The following is a 19,336-nucleotide window of genomic DNA, read 5'->3' on the forward strand; positions in this document are numbered from 1 at the left end:
TCTTCTAATTTTGTTGAAATGCCTTCCTCTTACTGTTTTTTCAAACATATTCCATCCTCCTACCGTACGTGTGAATATGAAACACTCTCTTTTTTGTATATATTCCATCCTCCTATCCTGCGCTTGCCTTACATCAAAGTAGTATTCGTCTGTATCATGCATCAACCAGTTATGCAGAGCTAATTTTATTCATCTTCTTGTGGTTTTGACTTCATAAGGCAATATCAGAAAATAGGAAGGAAAAGAGTAAGTTAGGGGATGTTGGTGGTCCTCCGCACCGACGCAAACAGAGACTCTCTAGATTTGCCACTGCTACTGCTAATGAAGTTGAAGTCCCAAGTCTACATGATGAGTTCATCTCCCGTACTCCACCATCGCGGGTGCTTGCTCTAAGTTGACAGTGTGATAATTGGTTTCATGTTGCATATGTTGTCTAGCCTGTATTTCTTCTATTTTGATTAAATTGCACCTGCTGAGTTCATATGTTATACATGTGCATATGACATGGAGTTCTATGTCTAGAATACACTGCATCTATCTATCATACCATGTTCTTACATCAAAGTACTGTTGTTGTGTATCCCGCATTAGTCACTCATGATTGGACACTTTTAACATGGCAGTTTGATAGTGGTTGCATCTTGCATTGATTTCTATGTTGTACTGCTTCTAATTTTTCGAATTGCCACTTATGACAAGACACTTTTAACTTGGCAGAGTAATATTGGTTGCATCTTTCATATGGTGTCTAGCTTGCATTACTTCTATTTTCTTGAAAATCCTTTTGCTTAGTTTACACATCATAGTTGTGAATATGTCATGCTGTCCTATTTTTCTTACATATTCCATCCTCATACGCACTACTAGGAAAAGGCTAATTAGTGGCGCATCTATTTTTACCATTAATGGCGCACTATAGGTCCGCCACTATTACCACGCCACTAGTAACAAATAGTAATGGCGCACATTTGGTGCGCCATTACTATCACAGATAGTAATGGCACCTATAGTGTGCGCCATTACTATGCCTAGAAGTGTGCCATTACTATCTGACTTAGTAATGGTGCACCACATAGAAGTGCGCCATTACTAACAATTTTTTTTCAAAAAAATTTCAGAATTTTTTTTCAAAATATTTTCTAAATTTTTTTTTCATTTTTTTCTTAATCTCGGGTCACTATGGCTTAATCTCAAGTCAAATCGCACTCTGTGGTCAAACTTCCCGAAAGGTCACCCATCCTCACACTACTCCAGCCCAAGCATGCTTAACTTCGCAGTTCTATCCAACCCAGCACCAGCTCACTTAACAGGCACTTGTTGTTATATCTATCATATCAATCCTATTAAACCTTGTTGATGTCTAGGACTTTGTTCATATTCATGAGTGTGATGAAATTTTGAAAAAATATTTCAAACTTCCCGGTCATATTACGTACATTTTTTGAACATTTTTTCCAAAAAAAATTCGAAAACAATTTTTTTTCTGTTACTAGTGGCGCACCTAGCAAATGGTGCGCCACTACTAAGTTTGAATTTTTTTCTCATTTTCCCCCCTCTAGATCTTAAAAGCCCCGTATCTTTTATTCTGTTAGGTTTCTGGGGATTCTGAAAATCTTCAACGGGGTTCCCCCCGATTGAATTCTGATGTAACTTTTCGAGTAGATGCTTTTTCATATAAAAAACTTTTTAACCCGAGTTCGTATGCAAAAGTTATGCCCATTTTACTAAATTCCAGAGAGATTTTGCAAATAAAGTCAAAATTCATATTTGTAAATTTTCCCAACAACTAGACCACATATCATGTGGGAAACTTATTTTCTTTTATTTTTTTGAAATTTCCATCATTTTCTTTTATTTTTTTTAACTGAAAAGGCGGTCCAGGGGATGCATTTGGTTATAGTAATGGTGCACCTGTACAAAGTGCGCCATTACTATGTGTATGACTTGGTCAAACCTTGGTCAAAGTTAGTAATGGTGCACTTTGTGTAGGTGCGCCATTACTAAGTTTGACATAGTAATGGCGCACCTATGCAAAGTGTGCCATTACTAAGTTTGACCAAGGTTTGACCCAGTCATACACATAGTAATGGCGCACTTTGTATAGGTGCGCCATTACTATGTCAACTAGTAATGGCGCACTATTCCCTAGTGCGCCACTGCTAACAAATTTTTTTTATTTTTTTTCAAAACTAGTAATGGCGCACCACACACCAGGTGCGCCATTAGTAATATGTCAATAATGGCACACCTGTATCTGGTGTGCCACTGCTATATAGCAGTGGCGCACCACATACATGGTGCGCCATTAATGTCCATATTAGCTATAGCCCTTTTCCTAGTAGTGACGGTTGTCTTACATCAAAGTATTGCTTGTCTGTATCATGCATCAATGAGTTCTGAAGAGCAATTTTATTATTTTGTGTTGTGGGTACGGCTTGACATGGCAAAGTCAAAAAAGAGCAAGGAAAATAATATAGTAGGGAGTGGTGTTACTCGTCGGGTGAAACGGAAAAGGATCTGCCGTCCAGATTCTGCTGGTACTTATAGTGCAGTAGAAGGTCCAAGTCCACCGGCTAAATCTACAAACACAGTATCACCTGCTCCACCAGCTTCAGCATCCACTTCAACTGTACCAGCATCTCAACGAGTTACTCGTTCGTTTGCTCTGGAACTGGCCAGTTCCCAAGCTGCCTTCACACCTAACACTACTTCCGAAGCACTGCTGACACAACAAGACTTGGCAAGATCAGATGAACCTCATGAGCATCAACACCAAGACGGTACCTGACCGAGTCAAGTTGCAGTTGCATGCTCCTTTATATGTACTCTCACAGTTTGATGTACACTAACACTTTCCATATTCGTTGTTGAACTAGCACCACGACGCAAGCGGAAACAGACATTAGGGATAATGCTTGACAGATTAACAAAATCTAAAGGAGGAAGAATGGAGATCCATTTTGAGGCAGGTTTAAAAAGGCCACGTGATGCTACAGAGTCAGCCAAGTTAGTATCAGAGGCAGCCGTTGCCGTTAGGTGTCATGCATGTATCCTCCCAACGTGGATCTAGTACAGGAATGAGAAAGACAATACCCAGTTTAACACCTTCCTTGACCATTTATCCGTAAGTAATGTTATTCATCGTAATTAGTAATATTGTCTTGCTCTGTCCCATACTTTCTAGCTTCCTCCTAATAAGACTCACATTCTTTTTTCAACAGATGAGGTTCAAGTTGGATCCGAAAGGTGATGCAACTAAACAAGCATGCACTCATGTTTTTCTGTCTGCTCTGCGACAGTATCGGTACCACCTTAGAAAATCTCACTTTGAAGGCAAGGCTAACAATGAAATCGCCCAAACATCTCCAGTGGAATATATTACAGATGAAGACTGGACAGCCCTCGTTAAACACTGGTCTGGTCCAAAGTATCAGGTAGGCTATATGTATTTGATCAGACCACATATTGAACTTGTATTTATGTATGTGCCTTACAAGTATATCTTCTTCTAGGCTAACTATTTGAAGAACAAGACCAACCGTTCTAAAGTGAAATTCCAATAGACAATAGGATCTCGTAGCTATATTGCACACTGCGAGGCTCTTGTAAATAGCTGCTACTTCCTTCTTTTTTTTGTGCCATATTATCGTATCTATATTGACTTGTTCCAAATACAGAGGAAAGCCTGTGCGGACCAAAAAGAACCTGAACCGAATGCAGTGCAAATCTTCAAGGATTGCCACACCAGCAAGATGAAGGGCATGAGGACACCAGTTCAAGCCGCTGTTGTAAGTCCTTACTCCTCCTGCCTTTGAACTGATTGGTACTGTGATGTGTTCATTTAACTACTTGGTTTGCAGCCAATGTCAGTTACTCTGTTCACTTTTATACACAGTTGTCTTAACGTATCATTTCACCTTACATGGTTTAAAAGAGATGAAGGATATTCTTTTGGTCTTGATCTGTATTCCAGTTGTTATGTTCACATACGCACACAATGATAAAATAGCATGTTTGTTTTATATCTGTTTTCCCATGATATGAATAATGTCATACTATGTTCATCCTACTTTAAACCATGTCTCTTTATCCTTACATGTGAACGAATGTGAGGAAATAGACAATACAGTAGGCATGCTACATGGACATATGTTCCGAAAGTGATTTTATTATGTAGTTGGCACTATAATACATGCTAATGTATTACAGTAGTTGACCAAAATAAGTTTATGTATAAATGTGTAACCTACTTTGTTTGTTTTTATCTCATTAGTAACTTATCTGGTACACTAATCTACAAGTTCAAACTTTCAGGAAGCTATGAAAAAAATGATTGAACAGCCACAACCACCTGAAGGTGGCGAGGCTACCACAGGCACAATGTCACCTCTTGCTGCAGTGCGTCAGTATCTCTCCACTAATAGTGCAAAAAGCACCTTCCTGCGTAATTCTGGGTTGGTTGTCAAGGTAACCTCGTCCAAATCACCTACTGAACAAAATCTTCCAGCTAGACAGAGTGATATATCTGTGCTCCAGACACAAGTCCAGTCCCTAATGGACGTCGTTTTGGAAACAAGAATAGTGGTTGACAAATGTCGTCAAGATATGAATGGTTTTGAAACCAGACTATCAGACATTCGCTTCGTTGTTCAAGAGCAATGGCGGAAAAAGGTGAAGATCGTGCTGCTCCATCAGATTCTACAGCCTGAAACATTAGCACTCAGGTCAAATGATCTGTGCTTCTATACATCTGATGGTGCTTTTATCTGCAAGGACTGTAAACTTTATGCCAACAGGCCTTTTGTTGTATGGTTGGAATTTATTTTGTTGTGATACAGCATTTATGATGCTGCCAAAGGCTGCAATAATTAGGACGCTATTTTTGTATAGTGTAGGTTTATCTTAGTAATGTATTCGGCCGAAAGCTTCGTAGGAGCCCAACATGCCAACATTCGTCAGGCCCATTCCAATTGGGCTAAAAATGATTATGGGCCGAAATTTGCAGGTAGCCCACTAAAAATATCTAGGCCTAAATCAGCATAAGATTTCATATTTTTCTGGTAGGCCTGTGCCCATAGTGGGCCTTTAACAGGCCTAAACATAATTTGGGCCCTCAGTAACAATAGGCCGTTTACAGGTGTAAATATCTTGAGCCCATAAAAAACATGGGCCTTTAAAAGACCGAAAGTGAGATTGGGCCCTGTTATGCCAAATAACCCACTGGTCTTAGCAGGCTAAAATGGTGGCCCATTTACGATGCGGATCTTTCACAAGCCGAAATTTGGACGGGCCTTAAATGCGCCGACCTAATACACGGGCCTTTAAAAGGCCGGAAGTTCAGTCGGGCTAGATTATCGTCATTTTTATATGGGCCGTTAATGGGCCCGATGTGACGTTGGGCCACATATGGCCCATGGACTTCCTCCGACGTTAACAGGCCGAAAGTGGCCCAAATCTACAGTGGGCCTCTAACAGGCCGAATGTCAGACATGGCCGAATATGACCCAAATCCTTCACGGTCGTTTATGGGCCGAAAGTTTCAATGGCCTGTAAATGGGCCCAAATGAAGCAGGACCTTTAACAGGCCGGAAATACACCGGGCCGTAAGTCGGCCCATATACTTAGCGAACTATTAACGGGCTAGAAGTGACCATGGGCCGTGATGATGACAATTTTAGGACAGGCCGTTGACGGGCCGATTTGACACTAGCCGTACGGGCCTTAACTGAGAATGTTGGGCCTTTAGCTGGGCCGGTCCATTATGGTCTGCAAAATCTTGTGTGCCTTTAGCTGGGCCAGCCCATTATGGCCCGCAAAATCTCATGGCCCTTTAGCTAGGCCGGCCCATTATGATACGCAAAATCTCGTGGGCCTTTTGCTGGGCCGGCCCATTATGGGCCGCAAAATCTTGTGGGCCTTAAGTTGGGCCGGCCCATTTAAACTTTATGGGCCACTTTTGGGCCGGTCCACGTGTCAACATATCATAGGCGCATCTCGCCCATTGGATGAGTGACACCTGTGCCAACGCGGAGCTGACACCTATTTCCGTCAGCCAATCAGAATTTTACACGTGAAAATCCCCATTGGTACGGGCTGTTAACGGGTTATCGGATCCAAAATCGGACCCGATAGCTTAACAGCGTTCCGTTACGGTGGATGCCACGTGTCGGTCACCCTTGACGAAAGCACTTCTGTGACGCGCGATTTATCGTCATGGAAGTGGACGCTTCTGTGATGATAATTTTGGTAATGTCATGGAACACCTCTACGACAGCACAGGTATGACTATCTTGATTATGTCATAAATTTGTCATGGATGTACATGCATGACAGAAAACGTGACCTACTGTGACAAACACGTATCATCACGGAAGTGTATTTTTTTGTAGTATATCCTTGTTTTTATGCCTAGCTAGGGGGGTTAAACGATAGCGCTTGTTGGGAGGCAACCCAATTTTATTTTTGTTTATTGCTTTTTGTTTCTGTTTAGTAATAAATAATTCATCTAGCCTCTATTTAGATGTGGTTTTATGCTTTAATTAGTGTTTGTGCCAAGTAGAACCTTTGGGAAGACGTGGTGAAGTCTTTGTGATCTTCCTGTAAAAAACAGAAACTTTAGCGCTCACGAGATTAGCTGTCATTGTTTACTGGAGAGTGATTTTAGGTTGATTCTTTTTGAAGATAATTAGTAGATAAATTCCTCACGTCCACCAATTTATTTAAGAATTTTTGGAGTTACATAAGTATACGTTTGATACAGATTGCTACAGACTGTTCTGTTTTTCACAGATTCTGTTTTTCGTGTGATGTTTGCTTATTTTGATGAATCTATGGCTAGTATTGGGGGGTATGAAACATAGAGAAGTTGGAATACAGTAGGTTTAACACAAATATAAATAAGGAATGAGTTCATTACAGTACCTTAAGGTGGTGGTTTGTTTTCTTATACTAACGGAGCTCATGAGATTTTCTGTTGAGTTTTGTGTTGTGAAGTTTTCAAGTTTTTGGGTAAAGATTTGATGGATTATGGAATAAGGAGTGGCAAGAGCCTAAGCTTGGGGATGCCCAAGGAACCCCAAGGTAAAATTCAAGGACAAACAAAAGCCTAAGCTTGGGGCTGCCCCGGAAGGCATCCCCTCTTTCATCTTCGTCTATCGGTAACTTTACTTGAGGCTATATTTTTATTCACCACATGATATGTGTTTTGCTTGGAGCATCTTGTATGATTTGAGTCTTTGCTTTTTAGTTTACCCCAATCATCCTTGCTGTACACACCTTTTGGGAGAGACACACATGAATCGGAATTTATTAGAATACTCTATGTGCTTCACTTATATCTTTTGAGCTAGATAATTTTGCTCTAGTGCTTCACTTATATTTTTTAGAGCATGGTGGTGGTTTTATTTTATAGAAATTATTGATCTCTCATGATTCACTTATATTATTTTAAGAGTCTTTTAGAACAGCATGGTAATTTGCTTTGGCTATAAAATTAGTCCTAATATGATAGGCATTCAAGATGGGTATGATAAAAACTTGCACATAGAGTGCATTGAATACTATGATACTTGATAGATGTTTTGAGATATAAGGGTGGTAATGTTAGAGTCATGCTAGTTGGGTAATTGTGAAATTGAGAAATACTTGTGTTAAAGTTTGCAAGTCCCGTAGCATGCACGTATGGTAAATGTTGTGTGACAAAATTGAAGCACGGGGTGTTCTTTTGAGTGCTTTCCTTATGAGTGGCGGTCAGGGACAAGCGATGGTCTTTTCCTACCAATCTATCCCTCTATTGGCATGCGTAGTAGTACTTTGCTTCGAGGGCTAATAAACTTTTGCAATAAGTATATGAGTTCTTTATGACTAATGTGAGTCCATGGATCATACGCACTCTTACCTTTACGCAATTTGCTAGCCTCTACGGTTCTGTGCATTGCCCTTCTCACCTCAAGAGTTGGTGCAAACTTCGTCGGTGCATCCAAACCCCGTGATACGATACGCTCTGTCACACATAATCCTCCTTATATCTTCCTCAAAACAGCCACCATACCTACCTATTATGGCATTTCCATAGCCATTCCGAGATATATTGCCATGCAACTTTCTACCATTCCGTTTATTATGACACGCTCCGCCATTGTCATATTGCTTTGCGTGATCAAGTAGTTGACATCATATTTTTGGCAAAGCCACTTTCATAATTCTTTCATACATGTCGCTCTTGATTCGTCGATATCCCAGTACACCGCCGGAGGCATTCACATAGAGTCAAATTTTTGTTCTAGTATCGAGTTGTAATATTGAGTTATGAGTAAATAAAAGTGTGATGATCATCATTATTAGAGCATTGTCCCATATGAGGAAATAAAAAAAGAGTCCAAAGAAGCCCAAATAAAAAAAGGAGGCCAAAGAAGCTCAAATAAAATTAAAAATGAATGAGAGAAAAAGAGAGAAGGGACATTGTTACTATCCTTTTTCCACACTTGTGCTTCAAAATAGCACCATGATCTTCATGATAGAGAGTTTCTTATTTTGTCACTTTCATATACTAGTGGGAATTTTTCATTATAGAACTTGGCTTGTATATTCCAACGATGAGCTTCCTCAAAATGCCCTAGGTCTTCGGGAGCAAGCAAGTTGGATGCACACCCACTTAGTTTCTTTTGATGAGCTTTCATATATTTATAGCTCTAGTTCATCTGTTGCATGGCAATCCCTACTCCTCGCATTGACATCAATTGATGGGCCTCTCCATAGCCCATTGATTAGCCGCTTCAATGTGAGACTTTCTCCCTTTTTGTCTTCTCACATAACCCCCATCATCATATGCTATTCCACCTATAGTGCTATATCCATGGCTTGCGCTCATGTATTGCGTAAGGGTTGAAAAGGCTGAAGCGCGTTAAAAAGTATGAACCAATTGCTCAGCTTGTCATCGGGGTTATGCATGATGGGAGCATTTTGTGTGACGAAAATGAAGCATGGCCAAACTATATGATTTTGTAGGGATAAGCTTTCTTTGGCTATGTTATTTTGATAAGACATAATTGCTTGATTAGCATGCTTGAAGTATTACTATTTTTATGTCAATATTAAACTTTTATCTTGAATCTTTTGGATCTGAACATTCATGCCACAATAAAGAGATTACATTGAAAATTATGTTAGGGAGCATTCCACATCAAAAATTCTGTTTTTATCATTTACCTACTCGAGGACGAGCAGGAATTAAGCTTGGGGATGCTTGATACGTCTCCAACGTATCTATAATTTTTTTTATTGTTCCATGCTATTATATTATCTGTTTTGGATGTTATGTGGGCTTTAATATACCTTTTTATATTATTTTTGGGACTAACCTATTAATCGAAGGCCCAGTGCAAATTGTTGTTTTTTTGCCTATTTCAGTGTTTCGCAGAAAAGGAATGTCAAACGGAATCCAAACGGAATGAAACCTCCGCGAGGATCGTTTTTGGAACAAACGCAATCCGGGAGACTTGGAGTGGACGTCAAGGAAGCAGCGAGGAAGCCACGAGGCAGGAGGCACTACAGGAAGCAGGTAATTTGCCGTCTGTGCCCCACAGACGGCAAAGGCCTAAAAACAGACGGCAAAGAGTTTGACGTCTCCAAGCTGACGGCAAACTCAGATGGCAAAGCTAAGTCGGCAAAGACTACTTTGCCGTCAGCTTTTCATCAGCCAGACGGCAAAGATTTTGTCGTTAGCCAAATCATTGATTTACCGTCAGCCTCAGACATAACAGACAGCACAGAAAACATCTTTGCCGTCAGCCAGATTCGGTCTTTGCCGTCAGCATCAAACATCAGAGACGGCAAAGTTCTTTTTTTTAAATAAAAAAAGAACTATCCATGCACATGCACAGGGCAGGGTCAGACGTGGTTACATGTCAAATTACAAACAACAAAATATCTACATGTCCAGCTCCACCCGAGCAATAATACAACTAATTACAAAATACAACATGTCCAGCTCCACCTGAGCAATAATACAACTAATTACAAAATATCTACATCTCAACATGTCCAGCTCCACCCGAGCAATAATACAACTAATTAACAAAATATCTAATTACAAGGGTACTAATTACAAACAGTTAAGTACAAGGAATCAGAGGGGGGGTCAAGGCTTTCATCCTCCTCAATTGCCAGGAAGCAGAGAGGCGGCAAGTGGGACTTGGACTAGGAGCTGGCGAGCTTGGACGGCTTGGGGCGGACGACGGTGCAGAGTGGACCCCGGCAAGGAGCAGTAGGCATGGGCACGGACCGGACTTCGATGAGCTCGGACGCTGGCGTGGGGCGCACAGCATGGCTGGCGGGGCGCGCGGGGGGCCGAAGCAGGGCCGGTGCGCGGCAGGGTGAGGAAGGGCCGGCGCGCCTGGGGCGAGGCGGAGCACGCCGGGGGCCAGGGTGCGGCGGGGCGAGGGAGGGCCGGCGAGCGGCTGGGCGAGGCGGGCCTGCCGGGGGCCGGTGTGCGGCAGGCCAAGGGAGGGCCGGCGCGCGGGGGCAGGAGGTGGAGCTGGTGCGCGGCGGGGCGAGCGAAGGCCGGCGCGCAGGGGGCCGAGGTGAAGCTGGAGCGCGGCGGGGCGAGGGAAGGCCGGTGCGCAGGGGGCCGAGGTGGAACTGGCGTGCGGCGGGGCGAGGGAGCGCTGGCACGCTGGGGCCGAGGTGGAGCTGGCGCGCGGCGGGGCAAGGGAGGGCCGACGCGCGGCGGGGCGTGGGAGGTCCGATGCGCTGTGGGGCGAGGTGAGGCAGGCGGCTTGGCCGGGGCAAGGTGGGAGAGAGGGACTGCGGGTGGGGTGGGAGGGTGCGAGGTGAGAGAGAGGGAGTGGAGAGGATATGGCCAGCGTGGGTGGGTGGGCCAGCGGGTTGTCCGTGGGTGGGTGGGGTTGAGATCGATCCGGGTAGGCGCTGCAGATCGGGCCAGCTCATCGATCTGCGAGATCGATCCGGGTGCTGTGTTTCTTGCTTTGCCGTCTGCATTTTGTATTACAGACGGCAAAGAGCGTTTCTTTGCCGTCTGTAGTACAAATTTTGCCGTCTGCGATTTATGTTACAGACGGCAAAGATACTTTTTGCCGTCTGTAATATAAAACGCAGACGGTAAAATGCCGCCTGCGATTTATGTTACAGATGGCAAAGATACTTTTTGCCGTCTGTAATATAAAACGCAGACGGCAAATGGATACTTTGCCGTCTGTAATAAAAAACACAGACAGCAAAGTTTATTTTGCCGTTAGTTATTCTTTGTCGTCTGTTGACTACAGCAAACCCTTTCTTTGCCGTCAACCCGACGAAATGCTGACGGCAAAGATGCCCCCTGACGGCAAACTAACTGTTTCTTGTAGTGAGGGCACGTCCCAAGGGGGTGGGCGCGCCCCCCACCCTCGTGGGCCCCTCGCAGCTCCACCGACCTAGTTCTTTCGCCTATATATGCTCTTATACCCTGAAACCTTCGGGGAGAGCCACGAAACACCTTTTCCACCGCCGCAACCTTCTGCACCTGTGAGATCCCATCTTGGGGCCTTTTCCGGCGATCTGCCGGAGGGGGATTCGATCACGGAGGGCTTCTACATCAACACCATAGCCTCTCCGATGATGTGTGAGTAGTTTACCACAGACATTCGGGTCCATAGTTATTAGCTAGATGGCTTCTTCTCTCTCTTTGGATCTCAATACAAAGTTCTCCTCGATTCTCTTGGAGATCTATTCGATGTAACTCTTTTTGCGGTGTGTTTGCCGAGATCCGATGAATTGTGGGTTTATGAACTTGATTATCTATGAATATTATTTGATTCTTCTCTGAATTCTTATATGCATGATTTGATATCTTTGCAAGTCTCTTCGAATTATCGGTTTCGTTTGGCCTACTAGATTGATCTTTCTTGCAATGGGAGAAGTGCTTAGCTTTGGGTTCAATCTTGCGGTGTCCTTTCCTAGTGACAGCAGGGGCAGCAAGGCACGTATTGTACTGTTGCCATCGACGATAAAAAGATGGGGTTTATATCATATTGCTTGAGTTTATCCCTCTACATCATGTCATCTTGCCTAATGTGTTACTCCGTTCTTATGAACTTAATACTCTAGATGCATGATGGATAGCGGTCGATGTGTGGAGTAATAGTAGTAGATGCAGAATCATTTTGGTCTACTTGACACGGACGTGATGCCTATATTCATGATCATTGCCTTAGATATCACCATAACTATACGCTTTTCTATCAATTGCTCGGCAGTAATTTTTTCACCACCGTAATACATGCTATCTTGAGAGAAGCCACTAGTGAAACCTATGGCCCCCGAGTCTATTTTCCATCATATTAATCTCCCATCAACTAGCTATTTCTATCGTCGTTTATTTTGCAATCTTTACTTTTCAATCTATACAACAAAAATACCAAAAATATTTATCTTATCATCTCTATCCGATCTCACTTTTGCAAGTGGCCGTGAAGGGATTGACAACCCCTTTATCGCGTTGGTTGCAAGGTTCCTATTTGTTTGTGCAGGTACTAGGCGACTTGCGTGTAGTCTCCTACTGGATTGATACCTTGGTTCTCAAAAACTAAGGGAAATACTTACGCTACTTTGCTGCATCACCCTTTCCTCTTCAAGGGAAAACCAACGCATGCTCAAGAGGTAGCACATCCACACACACATAGACATAATGGTCCTCTTCAAATCTTGTCCCATCTAGCCCTTCATCTGCTCCACCACGATGGCAATAACCAATGGCAAGAGAGGCATGCCAGAGAATCGATCATCTCACCACTTCACACCATTTCCATTTAGACCTCGACAACTATCCTTCACAGCTTGACGTCCCTTCGCACGCCCTTCCCATTTTACCGCTCTTTTTCTATTTCTCTCCACCAACCACTCGCACTGCCCTCTCTATCTCTTGTACCAATCCCCAAGTCATCGCATAAAAGGGCCCCATCCTTTCCCCTCAACCTCCCTACCCTCATCTTCCACCTCCCTGGCGCTCACCATCTTCGCCAACCTCACCTATAGAACATCTATCTGCACCAACAAATTATTCGATCTCCCGAACGCCCCTATATATCCACACCACCATCTTCATTGATCTCCTCGCCACCCTGACCTTCCTAGTGCCACCATCCTCCTCGATCTCCTTGGTGCTCCCATATACCCCCCACCTTCCTTGACCTCCCCGCCACCCCCATCTATCGATGATACCATCTTCCTCAACCTCCCCGATCGCCTTATCTATCCACGCCACCATCTTCCTTAGCCTCCTTGGTGCCACCATCTATCAACGCTACCATCTTCCTCAATCTCCCCAAGGCCACCATCTTCTTTGATGTCCCCACGCCCATACTATCCATACCACCATCTTCATTAACCCCCTCGCCCTGTCTATGCTCGCCACTATCTTCCTATACCTCCCAGTGCCCTCATCTATTCATGCCACCATTTTCCTTGACCTTCTGGTGACCCCATCTATTCATGCCACTATCTGCCTCAACCTCCCTAGTGCCCCATCTATGCACGCCACATCGCATGATACAACCAGCTTTCAGAAGAAAAAGAACAAAAAAAGGGAATCAAAACATTCATCCATTAATTCCATTGGCAGGTCGTGTCATAATGGAAACAAAACATTGTTCCATGCACACACAAAGGTATAATTGCCCTCTTCAACTCTTGCCCCATCTAGCCATCCATCCGCACCACAACAATGGGTGAAAACCATTGGCAAGAGACATGGGCTAGAGATTCGACCCTCTCACCTCTTCACAATATTTTTCATTTCCAACTCCAAAAATATCCTTGACCTCTTGGTGTCCCTTTGTGACCCCATGTATACTCCCCGACCATCTTCCTTGACATTCCTGGTAATCCCACCTATCAATGCCACCATATTCATATGCATCCCTGATTGCGCTATCTATATACGCCACAATCTTCCTCGACCTTCCCCGTGGCCCCTTCTATCCAAGAAACCATCTTCCTCAATCCCCCAGGGCCCCAATCTACCTACACCACCATCTATTCATATCACCATCTTCTCAAACCCCTCACCCCGATCTATGCATGCCACCATCTCCTCTACCTCTTGATTGCCCTCACCTGTCCATGCCACCATCTTCCTTGACCTCTTGCTCAACCCCTTCTATTCACACCTCCATCTTCCTAGTCCTCTTGCCGCCCAATCTATCCATGCCATCATCGCACGATACAACCTGTTTTAGAAAAAACATGCCAAAAAAGGAAACAAATCATTCATCTATTAATTCCACCGGCATGTTTTATTTTAATGGAAATAAAATATGGTTTCATCCACACGCAGGGACATAATTGACCTCTTCAACCATTTCCCCATCTTGCCATCCATTCACTCCACGACGATAGGCAACAACCACTGGCAGGAGAGGCATGCCAGAGAATCATACCATCTCACCTCTTCACACCATTTCCATTTCCAACAGCTATCCTTAACAACTTGACATCCATTCGCACAACCTTTCCAATTCAATATCTCTTTCTTTTTATCTCCATCCACCACCCAAACTGCCTTCTCTATATCCCTCTACAAATCCCCCAAGTACTCGCACCGAATGCCCCTCTCTTACCACTGGACCTCCGTGCCCTCATCTATGCTATATGTATCCACCCTCGCACCGAATTTCCCTTCGCTTACCCCTCGACCTCCCTACCCTCATCTTCCTCCTCCCGGGTGCTCCCCATTTTCCCCAACACCTCGGCCGACATATCTATCTGCGCCAACATCTTCTTTGATATCCCTGATGCCCCTATATATCCACACCACCATCTTTGTAGATCTCGTCTCCCCATCTTCCCAGTGCCACCATCCTCCTTGATCTCTCGAGTGTTCCCATATATCCATCGCACAATCTACCTTGACCTCCCCGCCGCACCTATATATCAAGGATCCATCTTCCCGGACATCCCTAGTTGCCTCATATATCGACTAGCCCATCTTTGTTCACCACCTCGGCAACCACACCTATTCACGCCACCATCTTCCTCATCCCCGAGTGCCCCATCTATCCATGTCACCATCTTCCTCCACCTCACCGGTGCCCCTGTCTATCCATGCCAACATCTTCTTTCACCTTCCGGTGCCCCCAACTGCCCATGCTTCCATACATCTACACCACCATATTGTCCTATCTCCCTAGCATCCCCAACTATCCATACCACCATCTTCCATGACCCCCCCCCCCCGCCGCCATCTATGCACACCAGCATCATCCTCAACCTCTATTTATAGCGCCCTCATCTATCCATGCCACCACCTTACTTGACCTCCATATTTCCCCCACTCATGCATGACACCATCTTCCTTGATCTTACACAACACCCCATCTATCCATGCCACCATCTTCTTGAATCTCCACATCATAGTTTTCCCCTTTCATGGTTGGGTACAATGAGGCGTGACATAGCAAGGTGCTGCAAAGTGGAAGAGTAAAAGACGACAAGGATGATGATGCCATCGTCCACACGGGGGAACATGAGGTTGTGACTGACCACATGTGATTCTCTCTCCGCTCAACAACAATGGCACCTCCTTTGACCAGCGGCAACACTACCACTTTGTCTAGCAGAAAAATCATTGACTTTTGTTTCCCTCTAACTATTTCTCTATATTGATCTCTTCCCTTGTTTCTAGACACATCGAGGGAAGCAGAAGAGGTTCTATTGGGATCCGGTGACTCTACAAGTCCTCAAAATTGCTTATTAGAGGAAGGTATTCCGTGAATCTTTAATTTTACCGATTTTCTTAGTATGGGGAGAATTTGGTGATTCTTTACTTTTGCATCATATGTTAATGACTAGGTTGGAGTACAACATTTTTACAGAATGTCATCAAATTTTGATTTTCCAATTGGCGTTCGGAATTGTTCTTACCTTTTGGTTTGTGTTTTAGATCATTTCCATCCTATGTATTTTCGACAACTAGGCTTTAGTAATTAAAATGAATCACATATTTTCCAACTTATTTTGTATCATGTTTAGTGTAGAGAGAGGCAAGAACCTACAAATGCACGTGCGCAACTCTTGGGTTCAGGGTCCAATGTGACTTTCAGGTAGAGGGCCTAGTAGTGGGAGGTCTTTTAGAGAGAGAGAGAGAGAGTCATGAGAATTGTGGGTGGACGGAGTTAGAAAAATAAGGGAACACGAGGAGAAACGCGACTGAGAGGGAAATGGAAAGGCCACGGTGCAGCGAGACCAACATTTGCCCGTCATTGCTCTCTCTAACGGATCGTGATAGTCGTCGTGGAATGGGTGGATGACCATATAGGGCAATTGTTGAAGATGACATCTTCTGTAGATGGAATGGAATGAGATGGGGTTTCCTCGCCTTTAGGAGTTTATTTGTCTTGGGTGTTGCGTGTTTTGTATCACCATCATGTTCTTTGAATCTACCTGCAGGATGGCTTGGGTCTGTTCAAATTGAAGTACATTTTTTCTTCACCAGTTTCTTTCAAAAACTGCATGTTTTGTGCTATGATGGTCGATTTCGAAAAAGGAGTTACACACATCCGTATTTGCGTGGATGGATGGAACAAGGTGTTTTGGAACCAACCATCATCACCCCACACAAGTAATTTTCAAAAAAAAGTGCAGATGAAAAGGAGGTGTACCCCATTTCAAAGAATCGAACCATCCCATCATGTTAGATGGAGTCGGTTGAAGAACTTGGTGGTGATCCGTAACGTGCAAAAACTGATCCAGGAAAAACATTCGTGACGACTAGAAATCCAGCCATTCCATTCCATTCACAAATGCACAAAGACAAGTGTTTCTCTTCAACGCTTGCCGTACCCGTACATCCACCCGTTCCATGATCGATGGACTCGTGATCTGACAGAGCGTAAAATGGATGGTGGAGGTCGATCTCGTGCACCCCTTTCCATTTTTTCCACGACCACATTCCTTTGGGTGTCCCCTTCTATTTCACGCCCTATATCTTTCTATCTCTCTTTCAACCCACATTTCCGACGGCTCTCACTCTACAAAAAATGCGCCCACTGCAAGGCCAGACGCCCCAAAGCCACACCAACTACCAAACCTAGAGTTTCATGCACACATCCATTCGCAGTTGTTCACCTCAGTCTACTCTAAATAGGGTACACAATACGAAGGAAAAATCCATGGTTAATTTTGTCTACTAAAGCCTTTTTGTAAAAAATAAGGAACATGGAAACAATCTTAAACACATAATAAAATGTACGATCAAGTCTAAAGTAGTAGCAAGTCAAATTTTGAGAAGTGACGAGGATGTGGGAGAGGAGGAAATGTAGATTGCCATACAGAAAGAGTACCACTAGAGTCTCTACGACATAAAGGATCGCCAGAGAGGATGTGGGAAGAGGAGATGGAGATCAACCGCGACACCACCATATGAGGTTGTCTTCCTTGATCTCCCCTCTGCCCCATCTTTCAAGGCTACCATCTTCCTCGTTCTCCCCGGTTGCCTCATCTATCACCACCACAATCTTCCCCGGCCTCTCATTGGAAACACCATTTAAACACGCTACCATATTCCTTCACCTGACGACCTTACCTATTCATTTGACCATCTTCTTCCACCCCTCGGTGGCCCCATCCATCCACGCCACCATCTTCCTCCAGCTCCCGAGGGCTAGTAAACTTTTGCGGTAAGGCGTATTCCAGCTGAGCCTTCTTCATCAGGCTCGATACCACAACTCACAGATAGGCTCTTTGGCAATTTCTGAATAAGAAAAACATATCAATTAATAAGTAGCCTCGTACATACTCTTGCAAATATATTTCTACTAAGTATAGATTTCTACACTATCAAAAGACACAGTACTACACATTTCTACTAAGCATAAATTCTACTAATAAGTATATATAGGTTATCTACACTATTAATAGTTCCTTGGATTATACACTAATAAGCATGTGATCGGACTCTACACTAAAGCATATCATTGACTAGATTCCACACAGCATATCAATCATCGACTAGATTCCACACAGCATATCATTGGACTCTACACTAAGCATATCATCGGATAATTTGCATTTTTAAGTATAACAATAAAGCATATATATATATATCATCAAATTACTAAAGTTAGTATAACATACCATATCATGCCGATCGACCATGGTACTTGTCAGGCGGGTCATGAATGGCACCCCGACAAAGTCATCACGTGGCGGAATTATGTCCCATAGGTTGCACACCTCCTCCTCGCTCAGCCTCATTCTTTGGGCTACGATGGCTTCATGAAGTGGTTCCTCATCATCTTCATCGAGTGGGTCCTCATCATCTTCATCATCTTCCTCCTTGTTGATATAAATGACAGCCAGCTTGGGTCTTTCTGCTCTGAAGGAGAAGCTGATCAACTCACCACCAGTAACACGCATGCGGGCGAGGAAACGGGCCCATCCATCTCCTCCAATCTGCGACATAATGTGTCCTTTCTCGACCTCCATAGTGTAGGGGCCCCCATGAGCTTCAAAGGTCACAGTGTCTCCTGTCATCTTGTTGAATTTCAACCTCACATTGCATGGGACGATCTGTGTAAAAAAATGACACAATGCATTAATGCCAACAATAAAAACACAATAGTTGTTACATTTCATATAATTTCTTACCGCCGCATGACGAAAACTCGGCTGGAAGTAGATGCCGAACAGCTTGCCAGTTGCAAGGCTGCTGGCGCACCTTGACTTGCACAGTCGACATGGTGGTGGTGGTGGTCGTGCCATTTTCCTAAAGCAATATGAGCAAAGATGAACGATCCACTTCATAGGAAAGGAAAACAATAATATAAGGTTCTCGATGCATCGATTTTAATCGGAAAACAGAATATTCAGGCTTAGTAACTAAAATTAACATATAAGATGATATGAGGTTAGCAATAGACATTACATATAACAAGAGTTGCCATGCTACTGTTTTCAATCTTTGTTGTTTATCTTGTGCATATAAAAAAGTTCAAAAATGGTGTTATGCCATCTCAAAGGTCACAAATGTGTTATGCCATCTAACCTAAACTAAACAATAAGATATCTCAACACAAGCCAAACTGAATATATCTCTAAAAACTATCAACTATTATATCTCTCTCTCTCTGTCTCTCTCTCTAAATGTTGCATGTCAACTAGCCTACTAAATCAACTAAATCAAAATGTTCTAAATCAACTAGCCTACTAAATCAACTAGCCTACTAAATCAACTAAATCAACTAGCCTACTAAATCAACTAGCCTACTAAATCAACTAAATCAAAATGTTCTAAATCAACTAAATCAACTAGACAACTGAATCAACTAGCCTACTAAATCAACTA

Source organism: Triticum aestivum, chromosome 6D (assembly GCF_018294505.1).
Source record: "Triticum aestivum cultivar Chinese Spring chromosome 6D, IWGSC CS RefSeq v2.1, whole genome shotgun sequence".
In the NCBI taxonomy this organism is placed as follows: domain Eukaryota; kingdom Viridiplantae; phylum Streptophyta; class Magnoliopsida; order Poales; family Poaceae; genus Triticum; species Triticum aestivum.